Source organism: Aethalodelphis obliquidens, unplaced genomic scaffold, assembly GCF_003676395.1.
Source record: "Aethalodelphis obliquidens isolate GAN/ISIS:26980383/991018 unplaced genomic scaffold, ASM367639v1 scaffold32, whole genome shotgun sequence".
NCBI classification, from domain to species: Eukaryota; Metazoa; Chordata; class Mammalia; order Artiodactyla; family Delphinidae; genus Aethalodelphis; species Aethalodelphis obliquidens.
The window spans coordinates 20878209-20898972 of record NW_020837976.1 but is presented as its reverse complement, the minus strand read 5'-3'; the positions used below and the strand labels follow the sequence as shown (position 1 = coordinate 20898972).

Here is a 20764-nt window from a genome sequence, read left to right as displayed (position 1 = left end):
GGTGTAGTGTGTGATTTTTCCTGGAGAATGTTCCATGTGCACTTGAAAAGAATGTGTATTCTGATGTTTGTGAATGGAATATTCTGTAGAAATCTGTTAAGTCCAAATGCTCTATTGTATCATGTAGGACCATTGTTGTCTTATTGATTTTTCTATCTGGATGTCTGTCCATTGATGTAAGTAGAATGTTAAAATCCCTACAATTATTGAACTATTGTCTATTTCTCCCTTTATGTCTGCTAATATTTGCTTTATATATTAGGTGCTCCTATATTGGGTGCATATATGTTAATGAGTATAGTATCCTTTTCTTGTAGTGATCCCTTTGTCATTATATAATGTTTTCTTTGTCTTTTGTTTTAGACTTTGTTTTAAAGTCTATTTTGTCTGATATGACTATTGCTATCCACAGTTCCTTGTTTTCATTTGCATGAAATATCTTTTTCCATTTCCTCACTTTCAGTCTGTTGTGTGTCTTTAGCCATGAAGTGAGTCTCTTGTAGGCGGCATATTGAAGAGTATTTTTTTATATCCAATCAGCCACCCCTATGTCTTTTGATCAAAGCATATAGTACATTGACATTTAAAGTAATTATTGATAGGTATGTACTTGTTGCCATTTTGTTACTTGTTTTCTGGTTGTTTTTGTAGTTCTCTGTTCATTTCTTTTTTGTTGTTCTTCCTTCCCTTGTGGTTTGATTATTTTCTTTAGCAGTATGCTTGTGTTCCCATCTTTTTAGTTTTTGTACATCTATTGTAGGTTTTTGTTTTGTGTTTACCATGGAGTTCGTATATGTTGACTTGTAATTTTATCTACTTCTATTAAACTGGTAGTCATTTAACTTCTAACACATTACAAAGATTTACATTTATTTCTCCATACTCTTACATTTTGTGATTTTAATGTCATATTTTACATCTTCCTTTTACATTTTTTTTGTCTTTTAATCCACGTACTGGCTTATTTAAGTGGCTGACCCTCAGTCCTTACTATATATTTGCCTTTCCTAGTGGGGTTTTCACTTTCTTATGGAGTCTTACTTCTTTTCCACTTAGAGAAGACAATGAAACATTTCTTTTATGTTCAGCTTAGTATTGATGAACTCTTTTAGTTTTTGCTTGTCTGAGAAGTTCTTTAATCCTCCTTCTATTCTAAATGATATTCTTGTTCAGTAGAGTATCCTAAGTTACAGGTTTTTTCTTTTTAGCACTTAGAATATTTCATTCCACTCCCTTCTGGCCTGAAAAGTTTCTTCAGAGAAATCATCTAGTAGACCTATGGGGATTCCTTTGTATATGACTTTTTGTTTATCTCTTGCTGCCTTTAGAATTCTCTCTTTAACTTTTGTCATTTTAATTATGATACATCTTGGTGTGGATCTATTTGGGTTCATCTTATTTGGAACCCTCTCTCCTTCCTGTACCTGGATACCAGTTTCCTTCTTCAGATTTGGGAAGTTTTCAGCCATAATTTCCTCAACATCATTTTTGAACCCTTTCTCTCTCACTTTCTTTCTAGAATGCTTATAATGTGAATGTTGGAACACTTAATGTTATCCCAGACATCTCTTAAATTGTTTTCGGTCCATGTGGGCGCCGGCGCGGCACGGAGCAGCGCCGTGTCGCCATGGCGGAGCTGCAGCAGCTCCGGGTGCAGGAGGCGGTGGACTCTATGGTGAAGTGTCTGGAGAGAGAGAACATCCGGAAGATGCAGGGCCTCATGTTCCGGTGCAGTGCCGGCTGTTGTGAGGACAGCCAGGCGTCCATGCAGCAAGTGCACCAGTGCATTGAGCGCTGCCATGCACCTCTGGCTCAAGCCCAGGCTCTGGTGACCAGCGAGTTGGAGAAGTTCCAGGACCGCCTGGCCCGGTGCACTATGCATTGCAACGACAAAGCCAAAGATTCAATTGATGCAGGGAGTAAAGAGCTTCAGGTGAAGCGGCAGCTGGAGAGTTGTGTGACCACGTGTGTGGATGACCACATGAACCTCATCCCAACCATGACCAAGAAGATGAAGGAGTCTCTCTCATCCATTGGGAAGTAGATGACTGCTATTGGCCATCGGGGCTTAAGGCAGGAGTCTATTTAAGAAGAGAAATGGGGATTTGGGTTTTCTAAGGAAGGTTTATGAATGAGGAAATTAAGGATGGCAGCAAGTTTAAGGCCTATATCACTTGCCTCTGGACACTGGTTCCTTTGTGTTTGAAACCTAGAAAGTGAAAAAACCTGGTGCTAAAATTGGGGTCAGAGATAGCACAGGAGAGTTTTTGTGATCCTGAATTTCACATGGCAAGTGCTTATCCTGGCAACAGGGAGTCTCCCTTGTACCAAACCACAGCCCTCCAAGGTACCAGATTCTCTTAGTACACGGATACCAACAGGCTGGCAGGTTCATCTGACCTGCTTATGAGCTGGTGGAGTGTGAGGAGAGGTGTTTCTGTTTGTTGCCAACCTCCTGTTTACCAGAAGGATCACTACAACGTTTCCCACAAACTGGAAATAAAACAAAATCCATGAGGTCACTAATTTAGAAGGGGAAAGGGAGCTTCTGGGGATTTGTTTTGCGTGGTTTTGTTTTATATACAAGGGCATGAAGCTACTTTAAGATGTAGAGTTGGGAGAGGTAGTTTCAATAAAAACTTTGAAAGGGTCCTTGCGGATATTCATTTCTGGTCGTCAGGACGTGGATGCACATTTCTTAAAATTCTCACACATGACATCTTTCAGCCTGGAGACCCTGCAAAAATATAAGAAGCGCTATCACACTGGTAGGGGAAGCAAACCTTCCCTCTGACTGGCAGCCATGATGAGCCCTGAGGCTGTCAGCAGCAGAGTCAGCCGAGTGACAAGACAATCTTGCAGTGACACTCACCCTTGAAGGGAAAGGGGATTTTGATTGTGCTATATGCTAGTATTCAAGAATGAACAGTGAAAGAGGAATTGTTAGCTGCTTAATTAAGAGAGTTATGAAGTACTGGCTTTGGAAAAATCTGGTTTTCATAAAACAAAATAGAATGAAAGCCTACACCCAGTATTTCTTACTTTGCCCCCTGTGATAACAGAGCTCTGTTGAAACAATCCCTTGGCAACACGAAGGTCAAAGGAGAAAAAGTAAGCAACTCGGGCAAGCTGTGACTCCTTTAGAGCAAAAAAAGGGACAGCCCTCCGTTACCAAATACTACTTTTGCAACATGCGTTGTTCTTGCCCCAGTTCTGGCACCTTATCGTTTTATTAAGGACCTTGTGTTTTTACCAACTTATTACTTGAAATGATAATATAGCCTGTCTGTTTGCTGTTTCAAGACTGTGATATATTTTCCTAGTGGTTTGGTTTTAAAAATACATAAGACTTAATTTTTCTTCCAAAAAAAAAAATTGTTTTCATTTTTTAAAAATGTGTTTCGTTTTCCTTCCTGCTGTTCTGATTGGGTGAATCCCATTATTCTATCTTCCAAGTCACTTATGCATTCTTCTGTATCACTTAGTAAGCTATTCATTCCTTCTAGCATGCTTTTTATTTCAGCTATTGAATTATTCACTTCTGATTGGGTCTTTTTTTTTTTATTTTCTAGGTCCTTGTTAAAATGTTCACTCTTTACATCAATTATTTTCCCTAGTTCAGTTAATATTTTTATTACCAATGTTTTGAATTCTCTATCTGGTAGTTTTTAAAATTTCTGTTTCATTATTTATTTCTCCAGGGGTTTTTCTCTTACTCTTTCAATTGAGAGCAGTTTCTCTCCCTTTTCATTTTGTTTAACTTTCTCTGCTTCTATCAATTTAGGTGAAACAGTAGACTATGTGTGTCCAGTGCCTTTGGTGGGAGAATTGGATTTGACATGATGCAAGTCATATCTTTCCTCAGGGTGTGCTGGCAGCTATCACCTTGATAGGGAGTGGCTCTGGAGATAAACAGCCTAGAGCCAGCACTGGGTGTAAGGCAGAACTTTCTCTCCGCTCAGTGGCTATCACCACCCTATTGAGGGTGGGGTCTGATCCCAAGTTGCTGGAGGAAAAACCCTGAGTGTTGGGCCCAAGCTGACTCTACTCCTTTTAAGTGTGTGTTTTTCTCTCTCCCCACACAAGGACGCTTGCCCCAGAAGAGAGGAGTGCTGAGGCAAGTGGGACTTGTATGCATACAGAAGTCTGGTGCACTGCCTGTGTAGGGGCATGCATCTCTTCTCAGATGCAGCCTTATATGCAAGTTTCCTTTGTTCCTCATAGCTGATCACTACCTCCAGTCTTCCACCCTTTCTTGGAATCAGTCTGCAGGGCTGGCAATGTCCACATGGATTTTCAGCTCGTATTGGAAGGTAAGTTATGATGGAACAACTGCTCTCAGAGATCTGGGTGACTTCTGAAGAATATTTGAGTAAGCACCAACAATGGGTGCCACCACCCCACCCAGGTTCTGCCCTGGAATCAGTTTACCTCTGAATCCCACAGTAAAGTCTTATCCCTGGTCATGGGCACCCCAGATCCAGTGCCAAGCTGTGGCATGGAGTGAGTGAGGTTGGAGTATTTGCTTAGCTTGGGCTAGAATGCCCAGTGAGGCAGTAGTGAGAAACCCAGAAACTGCAATAGCAGTTCTCTCCCCATCCTGCCTCAGTGGCGAGTTCTCTTTGTCTCTCACAGCTGATCATTGTCCACAGCCTCTGTTGCTCCCACCCTGTTATAGAACCACCTCACAGGGCATGGAGACCTGCATGGTTTCTCTGTGTATCACGGGGTGAACTGTGATGAAGTGGCCACTCTAAGATATCTAGTCAGCTTCTGGGGTGCTGCTTTAGTAAGCTACTAGAGCAGACCTCTCTCTACCCTGCCTCAAAGGTTAGCTAGTATGAGCATCCTTCTCATGAATGGACTCCAGGATTCCCTCAACCCTGCTGTTTGTCCCAGCAGTCCTCTAACCAGCCAAGGGTGTTTATCTCCTTCATGTAGGATTCCAGGACTGAGGTGCCCAACCTGTGGCTCAAACCACTCACTACCTAGTTTGGATGTCTACCTGTGTAATCTCTTCCTCTGGGTTCCCTCACAGAGGCACAGGTCCTGGCCTGATTTCTTTTCTTCCCTTTCTACTTGATTACATGTGTATCTTTCTTACAGCCTTGGTTGTACAGTATTCCTTCTGCCAACTTCCAGTTAGTTTTCAGTGAGAATTTTTCCACACTTAGATGTATTTTTGATGTGTTCATGGAGGTAGGAACTCCACGTTCTCTTACTCTGCCATCTTGATTTATTAAAAAAAAAATCTGTTGTTTCTTAATATATGTGTTTATTGCTATAAACTTCCCTCTCAGAACTGTTTTTGTTATATTCATAAGTTATTGTATTTTGTGTTTCTATTTTCATTTGTCTTAAGATATTTTTAATTTCACTTCTAATTTCTACTTCAATTCATTAATTGTTCAAGAGAGCATTAACTTGCATATATTCATGAGTTTTCCAGTTTCCTTCCTGTTGTTTCTGGTTGTATACCATTGTGGTCAGAGAAGATTCTTGGTATGGTTTAAATCTTCTTGAATTTGCTAAGGCTTGTTTTGTGGTCTAATATATGGTCTATCCTAGAAAATATTCCATGCGCACTTGAGAAGAATGTGTGTTCTTTTGTTGTTGGATAGGATTTTCTGTATGTCTGTTAGGTCTGTTTGGTCTATAGTGCTGTTCAAATCTGTTTGAGCATCAATAAAGCTGTTTTTTTAATTGATTGTTTGAAAGATGTACCAATTATTGAGAGTGGGGCATTAAAGTCCCCAGCTATTATTATATTCCTGTTTATTTCTCCTTTTAGCTCTGTTAGTTTTTGTTTAATATATTTAGGTGCTCTGATATTGGATGCATAACTGTTTACAACTATTGTATCATCTCAGTAGATTCACAATTTTATCATTGTCACATAATGACCTTATCTGTTTCTTTTTACCATGTTTAGTTTAAAGTCTATTTTATCTGATAATAAATGTAGCCATCTCTGACTTTTTTAGTTACCATTTCCTTAAAATACATATTTCCATTCCTTCACTATCAATCTATGTGTGTCACTAAGTCTTAAGTGAGTCTTTTGTAGATAGTGTATCACTGGATCTTATTTTTTAATCCATTCAGCTGTTTTATGTCTTTTTATTGGGAAATTTAATTCATTTACATTTAAAGCAATTATTGATAGGTAAGGACTTACTATTTCCATTTTGTTAATTGTTTTCTGGCTGTTTTATAAATCAAATAGTTATTGATAAAGGCCAAGTCTTGGATTTCCAAGTAAAACTAGCCTGCCTTCAAGACTATTACTTTATTTGGAAATCTAAGATATCTTTTTTGAAATTCAAATATGAGCAATGATATATTTTACCTAGTGAGAGCTATTTTATTTTTCTCTATAGTACTGTCTATATTCTAATTCAGAGATACAGTCAAAATGCTCTCTATCTACATAACCTTAACTTGATATTTAGCCAGTCCTTGAATTCCACTCTGGTATGTAAGAAAACACATTTTATATGTATTTAATTCATAATTTTCATCATCTTTCTGAGGAATATGGTCATTAAAGTTTGCTTTCTGAATTTGAGTGCTCTGAATAAAAAAATATATATTGGAATGAAATTCATTGATGATTAAATGTTGTAAGGAGAGGGGGGAAGAGACACCTAAAGGCTGGTGGCTTGAGAGAGAGAGGAGACAACTGGCAAGAAAAATATGCTTATGGGAATTCATCAGAAACTACACTGAGGAGCTTGGTATGCAAAATACTCTGTCATTTCTCCTGCCAACTGCTTAATAAAATTATGTATTTCACTAATGTCTCTAATGGAAGTAGATTCTAGGAGTAGAATGTGAAGAATTTCTGAGTCTACCAAATTGCTGAGTGTCATTGTTTCTTTGGTCAAGACGCAGTCAACCAAAACCTCAGTTAAAAGTATTTTCTATCTTGAGATTCTACAAATGCCATATTATATTTATTTCATATTTTATTACATTTATACCAGTGATGGGAGAATATTAGACAAATAAAATTGCTTAGTGAGTTAAACTAATTACATTATTTTTTAAATAATTTTTTTTTTTTTTTTTTTTTTTTTTTTTGCAGTACATGGGCCTCTCACTGTTGTGGCCTCTCCCATTGCTGAGCACAGGCTCTGGATGCAAGGCCCAGCGGCCATAGCTCACGGGCCCAGCCGCTCTGCGGCATGTGGGATCTTCCCGGACTGGGGCACGAACCCGTGTCCCCTGCATCAGCAGGCAGACTCTCAACCACTGTGCCAACAGGGAAGCCCTAAAGAATTTTTAATTTATAAATTCTTTGCTGAAATAATATATTACAAAATTCAGTACAACAGGAAGAGCCTGTGTGAATGTAAAACTAAGTGCAATATCTCTACAACTGTCTGATTGTTCATAGCAGGGAAGGATCAAAGTGAAAAGAAAATTTTATCTTTAAAACCACAATGCTCTTATTTCTATTACAGACATGGAGTAAATTTAGTTATAGAGGATACCTCAGGCCCAGTAAGAAAATCCTTGACGTATATTTGACTTATCTTCTCTCCTAGTTCCTTCAGAAGCCATTTCTTCTAAACCTCTATGGTCAATGACAAACTCTCTCTGAATTCCTGGCAAATGCTTTACCTAACAGACAGAGTATTAAATATTTATTTTTGGTTGATAAAGTCTTTAACCACCTAAGTGCACAATTTTCCAATTACCTTTTCAGAAATCATGTGCAGGAATAATTGAACTAGAAGATGAAATCTTAGCTCTTTCACTGATGTGAAATTGATTAATTTCTTTGTTTCCAGTGATATTTTTCTTTAAAAAAAAAGAAAAAGGCAAATCAATTTAAGTGCTAAATTGACAGCCTAGAGACTAGAGTGCCAATAGACATTCATTTGCTAAAAAACAATGCAAAGTAGGTGTAAAGATAAAGCAAACTTTCCTATGGTAGAAAGATAAAGCAAACTGTTACCTACAGATCTATGTTCTTAATTCCCAATGTTGGGCCAAGTCATCTTACCCAGAAAGGTAAGAACCCTGATATAGTAGGGTTGGGCCCATTCTAGGACCCCTTAGTAATTTGTTCCAGATTCCTATTTCTTCAGCTTTTAGTGTGGATTGACCAATGTTACAAAATTTAGGTTTATTTGTTATAACTAATATTCTTTTCACTTGAATATTTCCCATAAGGAAGCAAAACATTAGATCTCTGGATATTTGAACAGATCTTTTTATCAACACAGGAATGACTGGACAGTCGCTGAGAGTACAGTTAAAGAACAAATCAAATCCTTTTGTTCTACGTTCTGTTTCTATTGAAAATCACTTGAAATACATGTTTGAAATAAGTAGGATACTTATATGACCGTTTTAAAAAATACAGTTGAAGATAAATACCTAACTATTTAAAAAATGGAATGTTTAAAATGGGTTAAAATGAAACCCAACAATATAAACTTTATTAGGGATAAATGCAAATTTTTGCTCTTAAGTTAAAAGACAAATCAGAAAAAGGCACAGACTAGAACTGGATCATGTGAAGTTAGTTTCAAGGCATAGGAAACTTTATATAAGTTAGTGGCTGTTGACAAAAGTAAAGTTGCTTGAAGCAGCTTTCTAGAATTATAGTACTCAGAGGGCACTCACAGAAACAGTCCACTCTGTGTTGTCATTCAGCCCCAACCAAGATGGAATGTTCAGTTTTGGTTGCTGCACTGAAGAAGATATTTACACTTCATGGAAACCATCCAGAGATGAGGGTGGCAATAATGTTTATTCTAGAGAAGAGAAGATTTGATTAGACCATATTCTTATCTTCAAATAATAGTAAAAATAACCAACATTTACTGAATGTTCACCTGTGCCAGACACTCTGTTATAAAATGTTTATATGTATCATCTCATTTAGTAGTAGCATTAACAACCTACTACTATGAAAAAAATCAGTAGCCATAACCCTAGAACTTGTTACTATCATTAATCTACATTTTTCAGAAGAGAAAACTAAAGAAAAGAGAGATAAAGTAACTTTCTCACGGTACAAAGGACCACCATGAAAAAGAAAGATTGAAGTTGTTCTACTTGGTTAAAAAGAGTAGTGCAAAGACTAAGGGTAAAATTTGCAGGGAGACAGAATGTAGATATATTAAAGGAAAAGAGTTTTGCAATTCAGATCTGTCTAAAGCATAATGTGCTTCTCTGTGAGGTTGTTCAAAAAGGACATTATAAAAGGAATGTTTGCATCTGCTACAGACCTAGCAGTTCCCTAATTACTGTCCACATGGAAGTTTTCTGCTAGTATAAGAAAATCACTAGCATTTTGATACAATATGAATCAATCTATTGAACAAAATGTGGTTTTTGACTTCAGTACAATGGATATCCTGTTGAACTTTTCTAAGTTTGATGGAGAGAAAGGAGATACAATCATACATGCTGGGTTATGTTACAATAATGTTAAAAGGCACAGTATCCAATGGCAAAATAGAGACCCAACCCTGACCTCTTTCTAACTATCTTTAATCCTGGTCTAGCGTGAGAATATAATCCTTCTTGAAGATCATTATGCACCCATAACTCCAGCCATTATATAGTTCCCTACATGAACAAAAGAGAAGACACATTTCTAGCATGGTTTCAGCTTCTAAAGGTGGTTAATAGGCTCTGCACTTGGGACCAGTTTGTTTCCAAAGAACAACAAGAGAAAACCCACAAATTCTCTGCATTTAAAGCATTGGCACCTCTCTCAGTATTTTAACTGCCCCAGTCCTATTACGAAATGTGATTCATTTTGTCAATAATATTGTATTTTTAGCAATTCAGGTTCTAGCTACCACAGGTCAATATATTTTTATAAGATGTTTCAATTTTATCTAAAATAAATGCTTCCAGGCAAAACCAAATTCTTCATTTCTGGTCAATTATCTATACGAAGTGAAATGAAAGACACTTTGTTTTCTGTTTGACAGTGAAAGGAGGATAAGATTTTCAGGAAGCCAATCCAACTCTCAGTTTCAACTAAAGTAACCTTCTCAAGGTACAAGGGGTCATCCTGTGAAAGGAGATCACACTGCTCTTCCTAGCTAAAAAGTATAGCGCTAAGATCAATGGGTAGAAACCACAGACAAGAGAACAAGTGAAATAGCTGACTGAGAGGTGGGTAGATTGGTCCTTCTCTAGCATCTGTTCTGGATCTCCCATAGCCTGGTACCCAGCAGGGAAGAATGGTTGAGCCCACCCATGGCCTCAGTCATCTTATACATGAATTAGGTCAAGAATATAGCAACATAGGTAACTATAGAGCAAAGAGGATGATGAGAAAGTGAAAGCCCATCCACTCTGCTTCCTTAGTTCCTCCTCCTCTTTAAATTTCTCTCACTTTTAAAATTCTGTTTTCTCTCTCCTTTAGTTTCACAGCATGGAATATCAGGGTTAAGGTAAACAGTAGAGAAAAATAAGAATTTTTTTCCTTTTCTTTCCCAAGGAATTATTCCTAGCTAAGAATTATATATACGGTTAAGTTAGGTAATGATTTATTCCTGTCTTCAAAGAGCTCAGAGTGTGTGTGGCATAGTGGTGTAAGTGGACAATTATGAAACAATTCAGTGAGGATAAAGTTAGTCATATCTGGGAATTATGGAAGGAATAAGGGTTCCTCACCCTGACTAGTGAAGGGACTCAAAGAAGGACCCCTGGAAACCTTCACAAGCACTAAATCTTATTTTTTATTTATGTTTATTATTTTTATTTTAAATAACTGGCAAGCCCATAGAAAACAAATTCAAATGGTACAACGAGAAGAGAATGAAGGTTAAGCCTCCCTCCTACTTTTGACTTATAGTCACCCAGTTTCCTTCTCAGGACATAATCAAATTTTTGCAAGTCCTTCCAGATATACTACATACATTTAAAAATATATAATTTTTGGACACAGTCAAAATGGTGGAGTAGGAGGACTTGGAGTTCATGTCTCCTCACAACTAGGGCAGCTACCAGTGCTGTTAGGGGACCTTGGACACTTAACGGAATGGGAGAAAACCTTAAGTGACTGGGTAGGTCACAGGGGGAGGAAAGGGGAAGGAGAACTGGAGGCCAGATGAGACCAGTGATACTGAGGGACAGCTGGGGGTGGGGAGGGGTTCCCACCCTTAGGAGGAGCCCATCCATGGTGAGGAGATCAGCAAGAAAGGAGGGAGAACCTCGGGGGTTAGGAGCATAGGAAGGGAATGGGCCAATGTTTCCCCCACACACTTGGGCCCCAGAGAGCCTGCTGAAGTCCTCAGCCTGATCCTCTGCACTCCAAAGCCCCTTCTGGCTGCATGGAGCCTAGGTCATGCACCCAGCCTAAGCCCCAGCCCCCACAGCCAATACATTTTTCAGGCTTTTTTTTTTTTTTTTTTTTTTGCTGTTGTCGTTTTACTTTACCTTTTTGTTTTATCATTTGTATTTTTATTTTTCTAATTTTTTTTATTTTTCTAATTTCATTTTATTTTTATTATTTGTTATTGTTCTGCCTGCTTTTTGCTTTTCTTTTTCTTCCCTTTTTTTTTTCTTTATAATTTTTTTTTTCTTTTTTGCTGTGCTGCATGGCTTGCAGGATCTTGACTCCCAGGCCAGGGGTTTGGCATGAGCTCTTGGGGGTGGGGAGCACCAAGTGCCAACCACTGGACTAACAGAGAAATTGAGATCCCAGGGAATATTCGTCAGAGTTAGGTTTCCCAGAAGGTCCCATCTAAGCACCAAGACCCAACTCTACCTTACAGCCTGCAAACTCCAGTGATGGATGCCTCAGAGCAAGCAACCAGTAAGACAGGAACACAGTGCCACACATCAGAAAAAAAAAAAATGAGATGACAAAAAAATATGTTATAGATGAAAGAGCAAGGTTAAAACCTACAAGCCCAAATAAAGGAAAAGGAAATAAGCAACCTACCTGAAAAAGAATTCAGAGTAATAATAGTAAAGATAATCCAACATCTCAGAAACAGAATGGAGGTGCAGATTGAGAAAATACAAGAAATGTTTAACAAAGATCTAAAAGAATTAAAGAACAAAGAGCAATGAACAACACAATAAATGAAATGAAAAACACTCTAGAAGGAATCAATAGCAGAATAAGTGAGGCAGAAGATGAACAAGTTAGCTGGAAGACAGAATGGTGGAAATGACGGCCAAGAAGCAGAACAAAAATATAAATAAATAAAAAGAATTGAAGATAGTCTCACAGAGCTCTGGGACAACATTAAATGCACCAACATTCAAATTATAGGGGTCTCAGAAGGAGAAGAGAAAAAGAAAGGATCTGAAAAAATATTTGAAAAGATTATAGTCAAAAACATCCCTAACATGGGAAAGGAAATAGCCACCCAAGTCCAGGAAGCACAGAGAGTCTAATACAGGATAAACCATAGGAGAAACTCAACAAGACACGTTAACCAACAAAAATTAAACTCAAAGAAAATCATATTAAAAGCAGCAAGGGAAAAGCAACAAATAACATATAAGGGAACACTCATTAGGTTAACAGCTGATTTTCAGCAGAAACACTGCAGGCCAGAAGGGAGTAGCTGGATATATCTAAAGTGATGAAAGGGAAAAACCTACAACCAAGATTAGTCTAACTAGCAAGGATCTCATTCAGGTTAGATGGAGAAATCAAAAGTTTGACAAACAAGCAAATGCTGAGAGAATTCAACACCACCAAACTGGTTTTAAAACAAATACTAAAGGATCTTCTCTAGGCAGGAAACAAGACAAGAAAAAGACCCACAAAAACAAACCCAAAACAAGAAAGTAGCAATAGAAACATACATATTGATAATTACCTTGAATGTAAATAGATTAAATGTAACACCCAAAACACACGTCTGGCTGAATGAATACAGAAAAAAGACCCACATAGATGATGTCTACAGAGACCCACGTCAGAGTTAAGGACACATATAGACTGAAAGTGAGGTGATGGAAAAAGGTATTCCATGCAAATGGAAATCAAAAGAAAGGTGAGACAGACGAATGGATAAAGAATATGTGGTACATATATACAATGGAATACTACTCAGCCATAAAAAGGAACAAAATTGGATCATTTGTTGAGATGTGGATGGATCTAGAGACTGTCATACAGAGGGAAGTAAGTCAGAAAGAAAAAAACAAATATCGTATATTAACGCATATATGTGAAACCTACAAAAATGGTACAGATAAACTGGTTTGCAGGGCAGAAATTGAGACTCAGATGTAGAGAACAAATGTATGGACACCAAGGGGGAAAGCAGCAGGGTGGTGGGGGTGGTGGTGTGAAGAATTGGGCGATTGGGATTAACATGTATACACTGATGTGAATAAAATTGATGACTAATAAAAACCTGCTGTATAAATAAAATACAAAAATTCAAAAAAAAAAAAAAAGAAAGCTGGAGTAACAATACTCATATGAGATAAAATAGACTTTAAAATAAAGACTGTTATAAGAGATAAGGAAGGACACTACATAATAATCAAGGGATCAATCCAAGAAGATATAACAATTGTAAATATTTATGCACCCAACATAGGAGCACCTCAATACATAAGGCAAATGCTAACAGTCATAAAAGGGGAAATCAACAGTAACACAATAATAGTGGGGGACTTTAACACCTCACTTACACAACTGGACAGATCATCCAGACAGAAAATAAATAAGGAAATGTGAGTTATGAATAACACAATAGACCAGATAGATTTAATTAATATTTATAGGACATTCCACCCAAAAAACAACAGAATACACTTTCTTCTCAAGTGCACACAGAACATTTTCCAAGATAGATCACATCTTGGGTCACAAATCAAGCCTTGGTAAATAAGAAAATTGAAATCATGTCAAACATCTTTTCCAACCACAATGCTATGAGATTAGAAATCAATCACACTGGAAAAAATGTAGAAAACACAAGTACAGGAAGGCTAAACAGTGCAGTGCTAAACAAACAAGAGATCACTGAAGAAATCAAAGAGGAAGCAAAAAAAAAAAAAAATACATAGAAACAAATGGCAACAAAAACATGATGACCCAAAACCTATGGGATGAAGCAAAAGCAGTTTTAAGAGGGAAGTTTATAGCAATTCTATCTCAGGTCAAGAAATAAGAAAAATCTCAAATGAACAATCTAACCATACACCAAATACAAATAGAGAAATAAGAACAAAGAAAACCCAAAGTTAGTAGAAGGAAAGAAATCATAAGGATCAGAGCAGAAATAAATGAAATAGAAACAAAGAAAACAATAATAGAGAGAAATAAAACTAAAAGTTTGTTCTTTGAGAAGATGAACAAAATTGATAAGCCTTTAGCCAGACACACCAATAAAAAAAGGGAGAGGATTCAAATTAATAAAATTAAAAATGAAAAAGGAGAAATTACAACTGACACCACAGAAATACAAAGGATCATAAGAAACTAGTACAAGAAACTATATGCCAATAAAATGGACAACCTGGAAGAAATGGAAAAATTCTTGGAAAGATACAGCCTTCAAAGACTGAACCAGGAAAAAGTAGAAAATATAAACAGACCAATCACAAGTAAAGAAGTTGAAACTGTTATTAAAGATCTTCCAAAAAACAGTAGCCTGGGACCAGATGGCATCACAGGCAAATTCTATCAAAAATTTAGAGAAGAGTAAACACCTATCCTTCTCAAAGTCTTCAAAAAAAAGTGCTGAGGGAGGAACACATCCAAACTCGTTCTATGAGGCCACCAGCACCCTGATACCAAAACCAGACAAAGATATCACACACACACACAAAAATTACAGGCCAATATCACTGATGAACATAGATGCAAAAATCCTCAACAAAATACTAGTAAACAGAATCTAACTACATATGAAAAGTATCCTACACCATGATCAAGTGGGATTTATCCCAAGTAGGCAAGGATTCTTCAATATATGTAAATTAATCAATGTGATACACCATATTAACAAATTAAAGAATAAAACCACGTGATCATCTCAATCGATGAAGAAAAAACTTTTGACAAATTTCAACACCCATTATGATAAAAACTCTCCAGAAAGTGGGCATAGAGAGAACCTACCTCAACATAATAAAGGCCATATATGACAAACCCACAGCAAACATCATTCTCAATGGTGGAAAAACTGAAAGCACTTCCTCTAAGATCAGGAAGAAGACAAGGATGCCCACTCTCACTACTGTTATGCAACATAGTTTTGGAAGTCCTAACCATGACAATCAGAGAAGAAAAAGAAATAAAAGAAATCCAAATGGAAAAGAAGTAAAACTGTCATTATTTCCAGATGACATGACACTATACATAGAAAATCCTAAAGATGCCACCAGAAAACTACTAGAGCTAATCAGTGAATTTGGTAAAGTTGAAGTATACAAAATTAATACAGAGAAATCACTTGGATTCCTATACATTAGCAACAAAATGTCAGAGAGAGAAATTAAGGAAATGATCCTATTTACCATTGCAACAATAATAATAATATACCTAGGAATAAACCTACCTAAGGAGGTTAAAGAACTGTACACAGAAAACTATAAAGTACTGTTGAAAGAATTAAAGATGACACAAACAGATGGAGAGATATATCACGTTCTTTGATTAGAAGAATCAATATTGTGAAAATGACTCTACTACCCAAAGCAACCTACAGACTCAATGCAATCCCTAACAAGTTATCAATGGCATTATTCACAGAATTAGAACAAAAAAATTTACACTTTTTATGGAAGGACAAAAGATCCCGACTAGCCAAAGCAATCTTGAGAAAGAAAAACAGAGCTGGAGAAATCAGGCTTCCTGACTTCAGACTATATGACAAAGTTACAGTAGTCAAGACAGTGTGGTACTGGCACAAAAACAGAAAGATAGATCAATGGTACAGTATAGAAAGCCCGGAGATAAACCCATGTACATATGGTCACCTTATCTTTGATAAAGGAGGCAATATACAATAGAGAAAAGAAAGCCTCTTTACTAAGGGACGCTGGGAAAACTGGACAGCTTCATGTAAAAGAATGAAATTAGAACACTGCCTAATACCTTACACAAAAATAAACTCAAAATGGATTAAAGACCTATATGTAAGACTGGACACTATAAAACTCTTAGAGAAAACCATAGGAAGAACACTCTTTGACATAAATCACAGCAAGATCTTTTTTGACCTTCCTCCCAGAGTAATGAAAATAATAACAAAAATAAGCAAATGGGACCTAATTAAACTTAAAAGCTTTTGCACAACAAAGGAAACCATAAACAAGAGAAAAAGACATCGCTCAGAATGGGAGAAAATATTTGCAAACAAGCAACTGACAAGGAATTAATCTCCAAAATATACAAACAGCTCATGCAGCTCAATATCAAGAAAACAAACAACCCAATCAAAAATAGGTGGAAGACCTAAATAAGCATTTCTCCAAAGAAGACATACAGATGGCCAAGAGGCACATGGAAAGATGCTCAAGGTCACTAATTATTAAAGAAATGCAAATCAAAACTACAGTGAGGTATCACCTCACACCTGTCATAAAGACCATCATCAAAAAATCTACAAACAGGGCTTCCCTGGTGGCGCAGTGGTTGAGAGTCCGCCTGCCGATGCAGGGGACGTGGGTTCATGCCCCATTCTGGGAAGATCCCACATGCCGCGGAGCGGCTGGACCCGTGAGCCATGGCCGCTGAGCCTGCGCTTCCGGAGCCTGTGCTCCGCAACGGGAGAGGCCATAACAGTGAGAGGCCCGCGTACCGCAAAAAAAAAAAAAAAAAAAAAAAAAAAAAAAAAAAAAAAAAAAAAAAATCTACAAACAATAAATGCTGGAAAGCGTGTGGAGAAAAGGGAACCCTCTTGCACTCTTGGTGGGAATGTAAATTGATACAGCCACTATGGAGAACAGTACAGAAGTTACTTAAAAAGCTAAAAATAGAACTACCATATGATCCATCAATCCCACTACTGTGCATATACCCAGAGAAAACCATAATTCAAAAATAGTCATGTACCATGATGTTCATTGCAGCACTATTTACAATAGCCAGGACGTGGAAACAACAGATGAAGAGATAAAGAAGATGTGGTACACATATACAATAATACAATGGAATATTACTCAGCCTTAAAAGAGAATAAAATTGGGTAATTTGTAGAGATGTGGATGGACCTAGAGTCTGTCATACAGTGTGAAGTAAGCCAGAAAGAGAAAAACAAATATCGTATATTAATGCATATATGTGGAATCTAGAAAAATAGTACAGATGAACCTATATCCAGGGCAGGAATAGAGACACAGTTGTAGAGACCGGACATGTGGACACAGGTGGGGAAGGGGAGGTTGGGATGCCCTGGGAGATTAGGTTTGACATAAATACACTACCATGTGTAAAATATCTAGCTAGTGGAAGCATCTGGTATAGCAGAGGCTGCTCAGCTCAGTGCTCTGTGATGACTTAGATGGGCGGGATGGGGAGGGGGATGGGAGGGAAGTCCAAGAAGGAGGGGATAAATATATTCATATAGCTGACTCACTTCATTGTACAGCAGAAACTAACACAACTTTGTAAAACAATTACACTCCAATAAATATATATATATATAAATATAAATTTTTTCTATCATGAAAAGCACACTGGATACCAATATTGTATAATAGAAATAAAACTTCTAGCTACATTTTAATTCTAATATTTCTAGAAACCAAAGAGAAAAAAGTAAAATTAATTTTAATATATTATATTTAATCCAGTATATTTGAATATCATTTCAGTGTGTAATATATTTAAAGTATTATTATAAAGATATTTTACATTTTTTGTACCAAGTCTTCAAAATGTAGTGGTTTTTTTTTTGTTTGGTTTGTTTTTGTGGTACACGGGCCTCTCACTGTTGTGGCCTCTCCCGTTGTGGAGCACAGGCTCCGGATGCACAGGCTCAGCAGCCATGGCTCACAGGTCCAGCCGCTCCGCGGCATGTGGGATTTTCCCGGACCGGGGCACAAACCCGTGTCCCCTGCATCGGCAGGCAGACTCTCAACCACTGCGCCACCAGGGAAGCCCTGTAGTGTGTTTTATACTTACAGAAAATGTCATTTCAGATAATGAATTTTCATGTAAAATATTTGCTTTGTGTTTAGGTTTCATAAAACTAACAGTTTCAAAAGTAGATTCTCATATACAAATTATTCCAAACATACTTAAGTTTTTTCCAATAACTAAATCAAGTATCAGGCAAATTTTAATTAACTAAAATTAATTTCCTTATTCACACTATCCACATTTCGAGTGCTCTATAGCCATATGTGGCTAATGACAACATATGGAATAGCTGAGGTTACATATTGCTCTATATCTTCTTTTAACAATGTGTCTAAGAAATTTTGTTCATATTTGTACATAAATTAATCTCATTTTTCTAAAGGCTACATAAAATTCCCTTGTTGGAATGTGCTATAATGTATTTAAGTTGTCCCTGTTGATGAACATTTAACTTATTTTCCAAATCTTTACTAAAATGCTGACATGCTGCAGTGAATATGTTTTTGTACATAGGTCATTTCACACATTTGATTATGTTTATCTTTAGAATAAATCCTTAGAAGAGAAATTGTTGGGTCACAGTGCTTTTACATTTCTTATTCTTGAAACATATTTCTAAATTACCAAGCAAAAATATAAAGATTGCCTATTTACTTATAATCTTCCATAACTCATTATCAAACTTCTTACCTTTGCCATTCAGAAAAGTGAAAAAATGGTTCCACAATATACTATATATATATATATAGGAGTATAATAATGTTGTATTCGTTTCTGCTGTTTAGCAAAGTTAATACTTTTAAATGTACTTTTTTTTAAGAGTGAAGCCAATTATGTTTTCCTAAACTGAAAAATTATTAGTATTTTGTTTTCAGTGAACTGTCTGTTCATTGTCTTTGTCATTCTGTTGAGTAATTGAATCATAAAACTGAAAGTTTCAGAAAATCAGCCACTTGCATGTTATATGAGCTGCAAATACCTTGACATTTTTATTTTGTCTTTCTGGAATATATGGATTGTGTGTGCACATGTGTTTCTGTACCTGTGTTGCCATACAGATAGGTATTTTTCTGTTTATGCGTCGGGGTTTTATTTGTTTGTTGACTTTGTTCTTATAGGGATTCTTTGTTTAGCAGTATGCTAGGAATGGCCTCTCCCACTCTCAAGAGTACTAGAAAAGCTTCCTCCACCATTTTTATCTTTTTATAATTTCTTTGTTTGATATTTAAATAATTAATCCACCAAAACTTCTTTTGGTATAAGATGTAGGGACCAATTTTATTTTAATGGCAAATAGTTTCTCTCAACATTACTTCTTATTTAATTCATCTTTTCCCTACTGATTTCATTTGCAAGCTTCATTGTATGTTAAAGTCCTGAAGGTAATAAGGCTTTTCAGTGAAGTGGTCTATTCATATACCTGACATCAAGTCTTAAATAGTGAGTGTGCTCAGTTGGAATTGGGGAAGTGAAGATGTTATTTATTCACAACAGAGTAGAGAAATGACCAAAGGTACAGAGTGAGGGTAAAAAACAAAAATGCAAGCAACTACATAAGTTCTATGTTGCTAAAACAGAAGTTTGGCACAACAATTAGAGAAAAATAAGTCTATAGAAATTGACTGGCAGCAGACTATAGGCAGCATTACATGCTGTATTAAGTAAGCTATACTTGATGAAAGGGATCAATTGATTTTCAGCAGAATGATATGGTCTAATTTATGTTTTAGAAAGTTTGTTTTAGTGACAGAGTGGAGATTGGATTTGAAGATCCAGCCCTATAGATAGGTAGCCAATTTGAGAGGCTGCTGCAGCAGTCCAAGTGAGAGGTGAATGATATAATATGGATGGAGAAGAAAGGGTGAACTAGAGAGATATTTGGGAGGAAAACTGTTACATTTGGTGATTGATAAAAAGCCAAATTAGTTAAAGAGAAAAATAGTTAGTTTATTTTGGCCTTACTGTGTTTGGGATACCTGCTGAATGTACCCATCAGGCAATCAGATATGTGAAACTGAAGTTTTGTTTTGCTTTTTATTTATTATTTTTTTAATATTTATTTATTTAATTTATTTTTTTGGCTGCGTCGGGTATTAGTTGCGGCACACGGGATCTTGGTTGAGGCATGTGGCATCTGTCATTGCAGTGCACAGGTTTCTCTCTAGTTGTGGTGCATGGGCTTCTCTCTAGGTTGTGGCACGGGCTCCAGGGTGCATGGGCTCTGTACTTTGCAGCACGTGGGCTCTCTTGTTGAGGCACACGAGCTCAGTAGTTGTGGCACATGGGCTTAGTTGCCCCATGGTATGTGGGATCTTAGTTCCCCAACCAGGTATTGAACACACGTCCCCTGCATTGGAATAAAGTTATGCACTGTACTAGAGATATTGAATGATTAGGATTCAGCACATGAATGTTAATTGATACCATAAGGAGAGGAGATCAAACATGGAGAGAGTCCACATAGAGAAGAAGAATGAGCTGACGGCAAAACCCTGAGGGGCATCAACTTGGAAGAGAAAGGATCATCACAGAGAAAGAAGATATCACAATTATACAATGGTGCTATTTAATAGAAGAAAATAAAAAAGAAATATTGAAGAAGTGAAAAGTGATGAACAAAATCAATGTAGCAGAGATGTCCAGTAATATAAGAATCTAAAATGCCTCCTGAATTTGAAAGTTAGTGTCTTTGAAGATAACTTCTTAAAACACATCCAGAGG

At 36.9% G+C, this 20764-nt stretch overlaps 1 pseudogene; it reads left to right on the top strand.

Annotated features, from left to right (window-relative positions):
* The first annotated feature begins 1589 nt into the window (after positions 1-1589).
* On the top strand, positions 1590-3375 carry LOC113631374 (protein FAM136A pseudogene; annotated as a pseudogene).
* Positions 3376-20764: the final 17389 nt, after the last annotated feature.